Genomic DNA, 13,774 nt, shown 5'->3' with positions numbered 1-13,774 from the left:
CCTTGACTCTCTGTCACAGGTAGGTATCCTATTACATGGATCTTTAAGACAGGACTATGCTCTTATGAAGTACCGTCCACCTATGGCACAAACACCCAAAGTGGTAAACAGGTTGATTCCCATTGGCATGAGCTGGTAACCACCAGCACAAACCTCCTCCAAGTTGTTTACAAAAACTGCTAGCTGCAGGTCTGGGATGCCACCCCCACTACCCAATGGTAAGCAGGACTCGCTAAAACCCTTGCAAGATGGTAGCTGGAGGTACACTCACCACTACCCCAACCCAAAGTCACTGGAGGTAAGCATTTCCCACTCTATGCCAAAAGGAAACAAGAAGGCACTATCAAAGATGACTTGCCCTAATCAATATAATTAACTCTTAGTGATTGACAGCAAACTCACTCTAGAATTCTTAATGCCAAAAGAAGATGCTGTGAGGCTATTTTTGACACAATCATCCTTATCCTGTTATCATAGTTTGGAAAAAGAGTTTCTTTTTTTTTTTCTTTAATGTTTATTTATTCTTGAGAGAGAGAAATAGAGTATGAGCGAGGGAAGGGCAGAGAGAGGGAGACACAGAACTTGAAGCAGGCTCCAAGCTCTGAGCTGTCAGTACAGAGCCCATCACAGGACCTGAACCCATGAACCGTGAGATCATGACCTGAGCTGAAGTCTGACGTTCAACCAACTAAGCCACTCAGGTACCCCTGGAAAAAGAGTTTCTAAGCTAAAACACATTTCTTCCCTAAACCAGAAAGAAAAAGCAAATACACCAACTTTATTTAGGCACTGGAGTTTGCATTACAGAAGAACACTATGATAAGTCTTATATCCATTATACGGAGGGCAGGGAACACTGAGTTTTCCAGTTCCTCATGTATCAAATATGCTGAGTATGACTCCACTGTTTCTTTCAACACTGGCCACACCTGTTCCAAAATGGAAGAACCAAAACATTCCAAAGAAAATAGTGTATCCTCCAATTTACATTAGTCACTCTGCTGCTTCCTTTTCATTAGTGAAAATAATTTAAGAGTCAACTGTACTTTTGTTCCAGGCATACTTATGACAGTAGAGAAAAATCTATGTGCATCATTAAAAGCAAGGTAAATTCTCCCCATTTGTTCTCAGGAAGTTTTGGTGGTGGGGGAGGAAGGCCAGGCAATGCCATGTAAGTGGAAGGAAGATGGTGATCTATGGCTTATCTAGTGCAACAGATCCATGCAATTGAAACAAAAACAAAAACTAGTTTTATGAACTCATATTAATGAATTAAACTGGATATCGACCCTCTAGAGTAGCCACATACATAATTTTAAATTTTCTCGTAGTAAGGTAAAAAAATAATAAAAATAACAGGTAAAATTAATTTGAATAATATATTTGGTTTAACTCAATATACCCAAGATACTATCATTTCAACATGTAATGAATATAAAAATGACTAATGAGTTGGTGGGAGAAATGGAAAGCTGAGGAAAGCTGAAGATCAGAAGATCGGGGGCGGGGGGAGGAAAAATGATCTAGGAAGGAGAAAGACAGGACCAAAGGAGGATGAATAGCCCAAAAGGAGGGAGAAGGAAAGAAGGAAAGAATTTCCCCCCAAGCATGGAATTCAGTTATAAAATCATGTACCAGATACTGGAATGCTCCTGTTCGGGGCTAGGTGCTGCTGATACAGGGAGGGCAGACAAGATTCTGGTGCGAAGGGCAGACCCACCCAAACAACGTTCTGGTAAGCACAAAGACACAGTGATGTGCTCTGTGCTCTGGGAGCACAACTGGGGCAGAGTGGGGAAGAGATGTAGTTTATTTTTTACATGAAGGGTTTTTTTTTAATAATTATTCAGTTTTGAGACAGAGAGAGAGAGAGAGCGAGCTAGCGCAAGCGGGGGAGGGGCAGAGAGAGAGAGGAGACAGAATCCAAAGCAGGCTCCAGGCTCTGAGCTGTCAGCACATAGCCCAACTCAGGGCTTGAACCCATGAACCACGAATTGCCACCCAGATGCCCCTTCTGAAATATTTAAAAATCACATCTGAACCCGCAGTAAAATTTCCATTCTGAGCTTTTATCATCTTCAAATTAAATCTGGTTATTTGGTCCAACTAGTGAGGGTGGTGGGGTAGGGAAAGAGTAGAAAGGGGGGAAAAAAACCCTCATGTATCTCCACGGTTCTCAGTTTTTCAGAGGATGACATAAAATACTCAAAGCCTCCATGCTGGAAAAATACATGATCAACCCACTAGGTAAGCAACTCTTCTTTGGATGCAGCTGTGGAGTCAGAAAGAGCTGGGTACAAAATGTAGTCTCCCACCTACCAGCTCTATGACTTCAGGGAACTCAGCTAACCTCTATGACTCTGCTTCCTTACCTGTAAAACAAGGGTAATAATGCCAACATCAAGGGCCAGTGTTAAAACTCCCTGAGATGCCATATAGCACCAGCACACATGAGCTCTCAATAAACAGCTGTAGCCATCATGATCACACCCCTTCTGCCATCAACGTAGTCTTTGCTGAAGATCAATTTGGGATATTTACTGAGTGAGGAAGGATTAAAGGTTCCCGACTTTTATAGCTCAAGGCTTCAAAAAAAAAAAAAAGTTGAAAGGGGCTTCAAATGATTACTAAGTATTTCAGGGGAGCCTAGGGTCTATAGACTATCCCTCTGAAAACTGTGTAGCTTTGACAGCCTGATTTTCTCTATTTGATCACCTCATGTTGCTGGCCTAAGGATCAATCAGAATTTAGGGACACTAACTAAGCACATTCATGAATTCCCTATTTTGGCAGACTGTTGCAGTAATGACCCCCTATTTGTTCCTGCTTCCCTATATCCACACCCTTTGGCCTGCAAGACAAGAGCAAAGTTGAAAAGTCCTGACCCATGGGGGCTCGCCCTCTCTTGCTGCACTTTGGACCCCAAGAACACCTCATGAAGAAGCCCTGGCCAGCCCACTGATGATGACCATCTGGGACAAAGATGTGCCACCTGCTGCCAAGGCTCCCGCACCAGCCAGCAGGACAACTCCGGACATGTGCAGCAGGCCATCGTAGACTGTGTGGCTCCAGCAGGGCTGCCAGCCACCTGCAGAGACCAGCCAGGCTAGCCCAAACCAAAAGAACCACCTCAGTGACCTATGTTATTGTGAGGCATCATATGTTTGTTTGTCTAAGTCACTAGTATTAGGTGATTTGTTACACAGCAAAATCTCACTAATATACATATCTTCAAAAAATTTGTAACATTCCATCCCTGGATCTCCAAACTAAACCTTTCAAGACTAACTGATGTCTGTTATTCTTAAAACTCACAATTCTGCTTACTATATTTACTTTATCATATCAATTATTATGTTAATCAAACTAAAATGAAACAGTGATATGGTCTGATTATAAAACTGCTACAGTGGTAAGTTCTCCATTTAGTCCATCCTATAATTTGAAACAAAATACACATGGCCTTTAATGCTACAACTACACATATATGCTAAAGAGATGGTTCTTTCATCCTAGGCTTCAGAGGGATTATACTGGCATAGGTCACAGCTATCCAACCTGTTTTAGTACTTCAGAAATGGATTAGAGTACCAATTTACCCACACATGAGCAGAAACCTCTAACTCCAAAAGTGCAAACCATTTCCTCTTCAGCAGTCATTTTTTTGTAAGCTAAAAAAAGAGAGAGAGAAACATAGCAAACTCTTAAAAACAGTTCTTTTTTAAAACTCTGCTAAGTAATTAATTCAGCATGATTTTATAACACAATTTATATCAGTACTGTGAACATAAAGGCAGTACTGTTACTGCTAGTGTTTGAATACTTATTTTAACATAGTTGATTTTTTAAAGTATCTTAGAATAATACTGGGAAATTTTTACCGTTTGAATACATTCCTAAAAGGTCATCCATTTAACAAACATTTGTTGGGGTGTCTGGGTGGCTCAGTCAGTTGAGCGTCCGACTTCAGCTCAGGTCATGATCTCACAGTTCGTGAGTTCAAGCCCCATGTTGGGCTCTGTGCTGACAGCTCAAAGCCTGGAGCTTGCTTCAGATTCTGTGACTCCCTCTCTCTCTGCCCCTCCCCTGCTCGTACTCTGCCTCTCTCTCTCTCTCTCATAAATAAATACACTTAAAACAAAATTTGTTAAACACTTGGTTTCTGCCATCATGAAACTCCCAAGCATCTGTAAGATTTGTATGAATGGCAGGATGTTCATGATGATAGCAGAAAATAGTGTGAATGAAAGTTCTGCCTTCAGGAGGCTTATAATCTGGTATGAGACATCTCGGTAAATATAAACTGTCTACCATATAAGAGAGTAATCAGTAAGTATCTCAAAGGGTAAAATTTCATTCCATTAGAAATCTAAGAAAAGAAGAGGCTTCTAGTTGGGTTAATCAGGAAAAGGCATCTTGGAAAAAGTGACATTTGAATAGCACCTTTGCATACTGGTGAGCTTTCAAAAGCAAAAGGAGTGGAAAGAACATTATACAGAAGCAATGACGTAAGCAAAGATAGAGAAAAAGGAAAGCTACAATGTATGCCTGGGGAATGGAATGGATTCAGAATCCATCTGTATTTGCCTGGGTTCAAATTCTAGCTTCATCATCAGTAGTTGTTGACCTTGGGCAATTACTTTCGCTATGCCTAGTTTCTTTATCTTTAAAACGGGGATAGTAATCTACATACTTCATAGGGCTATTATGAAGATTACATGAGTTTATATTTATAAAGCATGTAGAACAGTGCCTGGTGTTTAATATATAAACATTTCATTAAATAAATAAATTCACACATATATACATACACAGCAAGGTATGCAGGCAAATGTGCATGAATATAGATATAGAGATAGCTATATCACTGAGGACAGTACCTGGTAGGTAGCAGGTGTTAAATATACTTGTAATTTTTTCCCCTTTGTCTAGAGTTCATAAAGAGTCACACTAGAGTACAGGGTCAGCCATATTTTAAGATGCTCCAACATTAGCCTCCACTCAGTTAAAAGAGTTTCACTCCTTTCTCTTGGGGCAACACTTCTGCATTTGCTGATATAAGATGCTCTGCTTGGAACTGCTACACAGACACAGCCTGGCTGTCAGATTCAAACAAACAAGAACTAGTATCTTATGTAATAAATACACCTTCAATGAAAAAATAAGCATAGGCTTATTAAGTACAAACTGAACCTCTACAGTTAATTAGTCAGGCTAACCTAAAATAACAAACAAATGTATTCTGATATTTTAGGAAAAACAACATTAGATTTAAAGCCATAGTATTTCAAAAGGTAGGTTAACAAAATCTTACTAATTCTACTCTAATTTGGCTTCAAGGTAGTCATATATCCACACTGAAAATACTTTCAAATGCAGTCTTATTACTTGAATCTATTAAGAAAATGTTAAACTGAGTTCTGTCCATTTTTAGGGCAAAAGTACTAGATAGTTAAACATACTAAAATAAATACTGCTACAACTACTTGAAAATATTCTACGTTGAAATAAGTAAAACTGTCCTGCAATCGCATACTATTTATTTGTTTAGAAACCTCTTTCTCACAGATAATGCAAACGCAAATTTCACCCATCACGAATCAAACTTGGTGGCCAATCCTGGATTCATGAGCTGTGCTTAACTGCTAATCAGAAACACCCATTTCTCAGTTTAAGCAATCCAATTATAAGAAAACTATTAGGAATCAGGGAATAAGCTACAGACTTCCAAAACCTTTTGGTATGTTAGCACTAAACGTTAATTTTTGTTATCTCAATCTGCACTGCTCCATAAGCAATCAAGCTTACTTCAAGAGTATGTACAATCTTTTTTGGATAAGAACTACTCTACTTTCTAACTTGAGATTTCAGACTTTCAAAGGAAAAGAGGGCTGTAGGAAAGTACTTAACAGAGCCCTTTGCTGGGATCATTCAAATCGAAGTTTACTAGCTTTGCAACCATTGGCAAGTTACTTAACAGAATTCTCTTTGCCCACCTGCAAAATAAGGATAAGAATCCACTTCCAAGGACTGCTGAGAAAACGAGTTAATGCACATATAGTACTCAGAACAATGATTCACACAGGTTTCTATACATAAAATATATTTATATATATTTTTATTTGTGTGTGTGTGTGTGTGTGTGTGTGTGTGTGTGTGTATAGAGAGAGAGAGAGAGAGAGGGAGGGAGGGAGAGAGCACGCTAGTTAGCTACATAAAAGAACAATGAATGGGAATTCCAGATTGAACCACCTGTGTGTAGTAATGAATCTACTTTTTTGGGGCTTTTAGGTTCCTTCTCTATCTTATTTTAGATGCACAGGAAACTTACAGGGTAAGAATGAAAGGATCCTCATAATAACAGCCCAAAGCCACCAGTTTTATTATTAATAATTTCAAATATGTTCTCATGGGTCCTCAAGTATTTGTAAGGTTTGTTTGAAAGGCAAATGCTCAAGTATGTGGTAGAACACAGCACTTGGTACTTACTAATTTACCAAGAGACATGGGAAATCAAGCATGTATGCTCTAGGGGCACCTGGGTGGCTCAGTCAGTTAAGTGTCCAACTTCAGCTCAGGTCATGATCTAATGGTTCATGGGTTTGAGCCCTGCATCGGGCTCTGTGCTGACAGCTCAGAGCCTAGAGTGAGCTTCGGATTCTGTCTCCCTCTCTGCCCCTCTCTGGCTCATACTCTGTCTCTCAAAAATAAACGTTAAAAAAAATTAAGAAAAAAACAGAACATATGCTCTAATTTTTTATAGCTTTGCTGTAAATGGATGTGGTCTGTTCCCAACCAGATAAACTAAGTGGTCACTTTTAGAGTAGGCTGTTCAAAATCAACCTCAAACTAAAAGAGATGAAATATTCATAAGAGATTCTAATTGCACTTGGCTACAAGAACCCAGTAGGTGGCTAGTTTCTTCAGGGGGGTACAGCCTAGTCTTTTGATGATAAAAGTACATGACTGTATCTCTTAAGCACTAAGCATTTCATTTAAAAAAATGCTGCAATGAGTGCTCACTTTTAAAAGCAGCAAAAAACAAGAGGACTAATTAACAACTCAGCTTGAATATTTATAATAGCCAGTAATTATAATCATCCGAAAGGCCATTCTCAGAAACACCAAAGACCAGTTTCTTTCCATAGGCCCTGGCTCACAAAAAGATGGGTGGACAAACAGTACTGGAATATCTGCGGTTGATTGTAGACAGTGAAATAATAAACAATTATCCATTTTAGACCTTAATGTGGTCATTGTAAGAGTTGGTTTCTCCTTTTTCTTGACATTATATTTTCCTCTCTCCAGTTGCCAGGAAAGGGTGCATTTCCCAATTCTTTGACTCACATCTGTTTCTAAAAATGCTCTTAAAAAATGACTAAAAATTATTCTTTTTAGTTTCACCGATTGATATCCTTTTTTTGTAAACATATTTAAAGGAGGGGCTCTTGATAGATCCAGATTTAAGGCTTTTTAAAAAACTTTTTAAATAAAAGGAATGGAAGCATAACTGGGTAGCAAATTAATAAATTCCAACTAACATTCTGACTTTGAATAAGAAAAATCTTGTCCTTATTATTCAAGCTTATAAGATTATAAAATAATAAGAAGCCAGTTAGACAAAGGGTATTCTGGTTGTTCATACACAGCATATCAGAACGATGTACACCCAAATCATGACATCAGACTAGTACTCACTATTCCTTGTGTAAGTGTTAAATAGGCCATCTCTTCGCAAAAGAGTGTAGTGGTGGGTCAGTGTTCAGGAAAAATAATTAAGATAAAAGGCAAATCAACACAAAACATCTCCCAAACAATATTCAAAAGAATCTCTCTCAGATCATTTACTAAAGTAATCTCTTCCAAAAATCACCATTAAATTAATCCTTGCCACTGAAGAAAGAGGACGAATAAATCACATTTAATTTACAATTATTTAGAATGTTTCGGACAATTCCAAGACACACGGAGGAAAAAAAAGTATTAAAAATAGCCAAAAGAAGGACTAGGCAGCAGCTAAACATAAAGGCCAGGGGTGAGATCAAAATTAGAAACATATAATGTCTGGAGAACTGTCCATATAAGGGTATCTTTAAATCAGTAACTAAGTTAGGATAATCCACTGGGCAAAATAAACCGTTGCCATCATCACAATGGCTGACCCCTCCATCTCTCATTCAGAAATCTTTGGAGTCTCGGGAAACAAATATGATATGTGCGACTTTATGTTGTTATGTTGGATAATACTCAACAGTATTTGGAGATATTTTCAAAGCTGGTCTTAACTTGCCTAGTTCCAGATGAGAAACTTCATATATTATTGATCTTTCACTCTTATAAAAATATAGAAGAGTAACTAACCATAGAGGATAAAACTTCTGCTGAGCATTTCTTACTACATCTAGTGTACCATATTTACTTACTTTCCCCAACACCATGGATTTCCAGATTCCACAGAGCAGGCTGTTGTTTGTTCACTGTCATTTACTCATTCATTAGACTCTTAGGGAGCTTCTTAACCTGGTGCCAACACTAGAGAAATGAAATAAAGAAGGCTCCTAGCTTCTAGGAGTTCACTGTGTGTGGAAGACAGATCCACAAGTAATTATGACACAGTGTAAGGCCTATAACAGAAGTCTGCACAAGAGTAGGGTTGCAATTCTCTTCAGGGCTTGGGGAAAGGTTTTATGATTTAAATGACCAGGCAGAGAAAGGGTAAAAGGCATTTCAGGCAGAGCAAGCAGTATAGGCAAAAGCTCAGAGGGAGGAAACAGCACAGCATGTTCCAGGAATAGCAGAAGTAGGTATCCAGAGAGCAAATGATGGGATATAAGTGGGAGAGGAGGCAGAAGATCAGGTTGAAAAGGTAGATAAGCACTGGGTTGTTGAGGTCCGTAAGTGCCACACTAACAATTTCATCCGTTATCCTGTAGCCCTGACACTCTCAAGTCTGCCTACACATTAAAATCTCCTGAGAAGCTTTAAAACAAAATATTGATGCCTGGTATTTGTTAGTATCGATTAATTGGTCTAGGATGGGACCCGGGTATTTTTTTAAAAGCTTCCCATGTGTTTCTAGTATGTGGTCGGGAGGAGAACTGCTGCTGTAGGCAACAAGGAGTCAACACAACCATGTAAGCAGGATGGTGATGTAAAAATATTAAAAAACAAAACAAAAAACGAGTTAACTGGCACCAGTGTGAAGAGATCACAGGCACGGAGACTAGGGAAGGAATGTCAGTGTATAGGCTACTGGATACAGGCCAGAGATAAGAGTCTAAGACAGGAGCTATTAACATCTCGTGAGTCACTGACCTGTGTGAAAGTCGATGATAAAAGCTAAAGCCGTCTTCTTGAGAAAAACTCTTAGGTTAAAACATGTACATATAACTTCAAGGAATTATGAACCTCTTTGATTATGATAAATTCAAATTAAGAAGCCCTGACCTAAAGGCAGTGATGAGAAAGAGGAGAGAAAGACTTCTGAGGTAGAATCAATAGCACTGAGGACATTTAAGTGAAGGGAAAGAAGAGGAATTAAGGATGACATCACCACTTCTGGCTTGACTTATAAATAATAAATGTGTACTGTGCACTCACTTAAGTATCAGCAACCATACTGAGCAGCTAACATGTATGTATCACACTGAATTTTTCCGATTCTATAAGACAGATTGCTGCCATACTAATTTTATAATTGAACAAACTGAGATTTAGAGACAGACATTAAGTAACTTGTCCAACACCACGTGGCAAGAGTAGTAGAGCCAGAATTTAATCCGAGACCACATGACTCCAGAGCTTGCGGTGTTAGCCTCTTCCAGGACAACCTCTGGTGAGTTGTACCCCTGGATGAACAAGAGGAGTCGGGAGGATAGAGTACGGCCAGGCAGAGGAAGAGAAGAGGAAGGGGTGGGGGTGGCAACACAAAAAAGTAGTTTTAGATAAGCTATGTCCGAGATAGTACAAGACATGTGGATGACAGTAGCTGTTGAAAAAAAACTGTTTCAGAAAAAAAAAGCTGTTTCAGAAAAAACAGAAAGATCACAAGGTGAGAGTAAAAGATACAGAAACAGAACTGGTACTGAGTTCTCCTCATGCACCCAGTACCCTGCTTTCTCACAACACTATAAGCACCATCACTATCTTTCCTTTGCAAGTGAGGAATCAGACATGGGACGTCAGGGCCATGTGAGTGGTGGAGCCATCTTAACCCCTGACCTAAATGTCTAGGGCACTATAAAAAGGAGTGGAAACCAGGGTGTCCTAAGTGGCAGCAGCCCCCAACCTCTTTTAAAACTGCTAGTGGGAGAGGCGCCTGGTGGCTCAGTCGGTTGGGCATCCGACTTCCACTCAGGTCATGAACTCATGGTTTGCGGGTTGGAGCCCTGCATCAGGCTCTGTGCTGACAGCTCAGAGCCTGGAGCCTGCTTTGGATTCTGTCTCCCTCTTTCTCTGCCCCTCCCCCGGTCACGCTGTTCTGTCTCTGTCTTGCTCTCTCATAAATAAATAAAAACATTAAAAAAATTAAAAATAACTAAATAAAACTGCTAGTGGAAGACACAGGGTTTGTTTTTTAAAAAGCTTTACAATAAAGGGGCGCCTGGGTGGCTCAGTCAGTTAGACATCAGACTTCAGCTCAGGTCATGATATACAGTCTGTGAGTTCAAGCCCCTTGTCGGGCTGTACGTGGACAGCTCACAGCCTGGAGCCTGCTTCAGACTCTGTCTCCGGCTCTCTCTGCCCCTCCCCCGCTCTCAGTGTCTCTCTCTCTCTCTCTCTCTCTCTCTCTCAAAAATAAAATAAAGACATAAAAAAATTTTTTTAAAGCTTTACATAAAAAAGCTTTGACAATATTTATCCATTTCCATAACCTAAAGGTGTTTTGATTGAACTATTTGAGGGGTAGTAAGAGGCATCTCTGTATTAACCAACTTAAACAAATACTAAAGATACATTTCCACAGGGCGGTAGGCAAACTGAGGGGCAAACCTATGTAAAAGATACAACAGGACACAAATTCTATATAGTGTGTTACTATAACCTGGGGCAAAATTCAGACAATTAGTCTAATGGAGATAGTGTGCCTGTTTCCTGAGGCCATGGGAAGTGGTGAAATTTCCTTTTTTACTCTTTTTGTAGCTTGGAAAGAATGTGGTTTTTCTTCTCTCTAAAGTAACAAGAATAAAATCTCAAACCACACTCACTCTACAAGTCTAGACTAGCTACTTCAGATTTTAACAGCGGAATAACTTTTACATCAGTTTCAGAAAAAAAAAAAAACCTGTTACAGTTCAATGTTTCAGCACCTATACCGACAACGGAGTAGTCTTTCAGTCACAAACACTCCTTCTATAAATGTACTTTTAAAGAGCCTACAATATCATCCTAGAACTGTCCTCTATTTAAAATTAAAAAAAAATTTTTTTAAGGTTTATTTTTGAGAGAGAGAAAGAGAGAAAGAAAGAGAGAGGGAGAGCAGGGAAGGGGCAGAAAGAGAGTGGGGCAGAGGATCTGAAGCAGGCTCTGTGCCGACAGTAGACAGCCCAATGCGGGCTCACGTGATCATGACCTGAGCTGAAGTCAGACACTTAACTGACTGAGCCGCCCAGGAACGGGGGATTGTCCTCTATTTTAAAATTAAAGTACCTGAGGGGCACCTGGGTGGCTCAGTCGGTTAAGTGTCTGACTTTGGCTCAGGTCATGATCTCACTGTTCATGAGTTTGAGCCCCACGTCAGGCTCTGTGATGACGGCTCAGAGCCTGAAGCCTGTTTCGGATTCTGTGTCTCCCCCTCTCTACCCCTCCCCTGCTCATGCTCTGTCTCTCTCTGTCTCTCAAAAATAAACATTGAAAAAAAATTTTTTTAATTAAAGTGCCCGAGAGAAATATAAAATTCCAATTAAAAGAGTTTTGAAGTTCTGCTGTACAGCCTTTCATTGAGAACAGCAATACCTTACACAGTACTATTCCAGTCACCCATCACTATGCTTAAAGGGCTCCATTGGGAAGTCAGTGCTTTCTAGAGCAGCCCAGCCCATTACTGGAGAACTCTCACCAGAGCTTAGATCAAGAGGGAATCCTTTGCTTTGTTAATTTTCATTCACTCACTCACTCACTCATTCATTCATTCATTCATTCATTCATTCAAACATTCACTAAGCACACTCTGGTCTTTCTATTCCTTAATCTACAAGGGTTGTTGCCATTGCTATTTTATACCCTCTCCTTCAGATCCAGCAACCACAAGCAGTGGTTCCTTATGTGACGTCACGTCTCAGTCCATTGCTGTCCCTGTCTCCCTCCTTTGCTCGTGTCTCACCTAAAATGTGGTTTTCAGATACAAACACAATTCACCAAATGTGGTCTAACCTGCTCATATTTTTAGCAGTCACATTACAGAGACTTCCCAGACCAGCCTGTGGGCAAATAAACTCCCAGCGCTTTTTCATCTCAGGTGCATCTGAGATTGTCCTCCATGCCCAGGCATTGTTCAGCTCCTACATGTTTATCCTTAGTATCTTTCATCTTTTGGAACATTATTACAACCTATTGGGGTTATGCTCAGCCTGGATTCTGCTAGGTTTGGTATTAGCCAACTCTCCTAGGCTTATGTCATCTGGAAATTAGAAAAATTTATTTCAATCCAGAACTTTACAAGAAAGAGGACATTGTGATTAAAAATGTGCTATCAATGGCAACTCAAAGTACTCTGCAGGTTCTCTGGACTGAGTACTCCTCTCTGATACCCGTATTACCAATTTTTAACCATTATGAGGGGCAATAAAAACCCCCTTGAAAATCTGGTGAAAGCCATAAAGTGTACATTTATATACAATTTTTCAGTCAGTATCAGGTGGTTCATAGACACCCATGAAGCCCATCTGTTGGCCTCCCATTAAGGTGCCCCACCTTAGGGATTCCAGGACCTATGAAAAACATTTCTGGCCACTAGGATTTATTAATATCCATTACTAAAATAACTGATTCTCCTATCTAACACCCAATTTAATACCCAGGAGCCAAATAACTGGCAAACAGCAGACATTATTAACTCGCTAATAATTCTCAAGATCAGAAAAAGTACCCAGAAACTAAGAAATCTGACCAAAACCAAACCATGGATTATAAGAATACTTTACAAACAAAAGCACAGGTACCTAAGCTTATATACACAAAGATATGTGCTACACCACTGTTTGTAGTAAATTTTTAAAAAGGTGTGGGGGGGGGGGATATTCTAAATGTCCCTTCATAGAGAAATGGCTCAATAAATCATGGCATGTTGAAAATTTAATTTATTTTATGAAAATAAGAGATCTACATTGACTTGGGACATATCAATGGTATATTGAGGGGAAGCTTCAAAATAATATATAGTGTGATCCTATTTTAAAAACAAAAAACTTACAAATCTTATATTGTTAAACACACTTTTGTAAATATAAAAAAAGGTATGGAAGTATTCACATCTGGCTGTGAACACTGGTGGGGGATTAGTTCTTTTTGTCTGTACTCATCTTTGCATACTTTCACTTGTTACAGTTAAGTATCACTTTTGCCAAGTAAAAATCAAAAGAAAAAAAGAAAAACTAAGTAAGGTTGACAATAGGATCTATCAATAAAAACGGAGACCTCTCACCCCAACACCCCATATGCATTTTCTAATGCCCAATTTCCCAAAAACTGTCCCACCCATAATAAGCCCTGGATGAAATCTAGTTTCCTTTTGACTTTTCAACAATTTTGATGTCTTTGATTCCAAAGACAGGCA

General features: G+C 39.4%; 1 protein-coding gene across 6 annotated transcripts in view; it reads right to left on the bottom strand.

Moving 5' to 3' along the window:
• The window catches only part of SLC20A2 (solute carrier family 20 member 2), a 107,160-nt gene that overhangs the window by 75,371 nt on the left and 18,015 nt on the right, over positions 1–13,774 (bottom strand). The gene's annotated exons all lie outside the window — the stretch shown is intronic.

Source organism: Panthera tigris, chromosome B1 (genome assembly GCF_018350195.1).
Source record: "Panthera tigris isolate Pti1 chromosome B1, P.tigris_Pti1_mat1.1, whole genome shotgun sequence".
NCBI lineage: Eukaryota > Metazoa > Chordata > Mammalia > Carnivora > Felidae > Panthera > Panthera tigris.
This window is presented reverse-complemented; position numbering and strand designations above follow the sequence as displayed.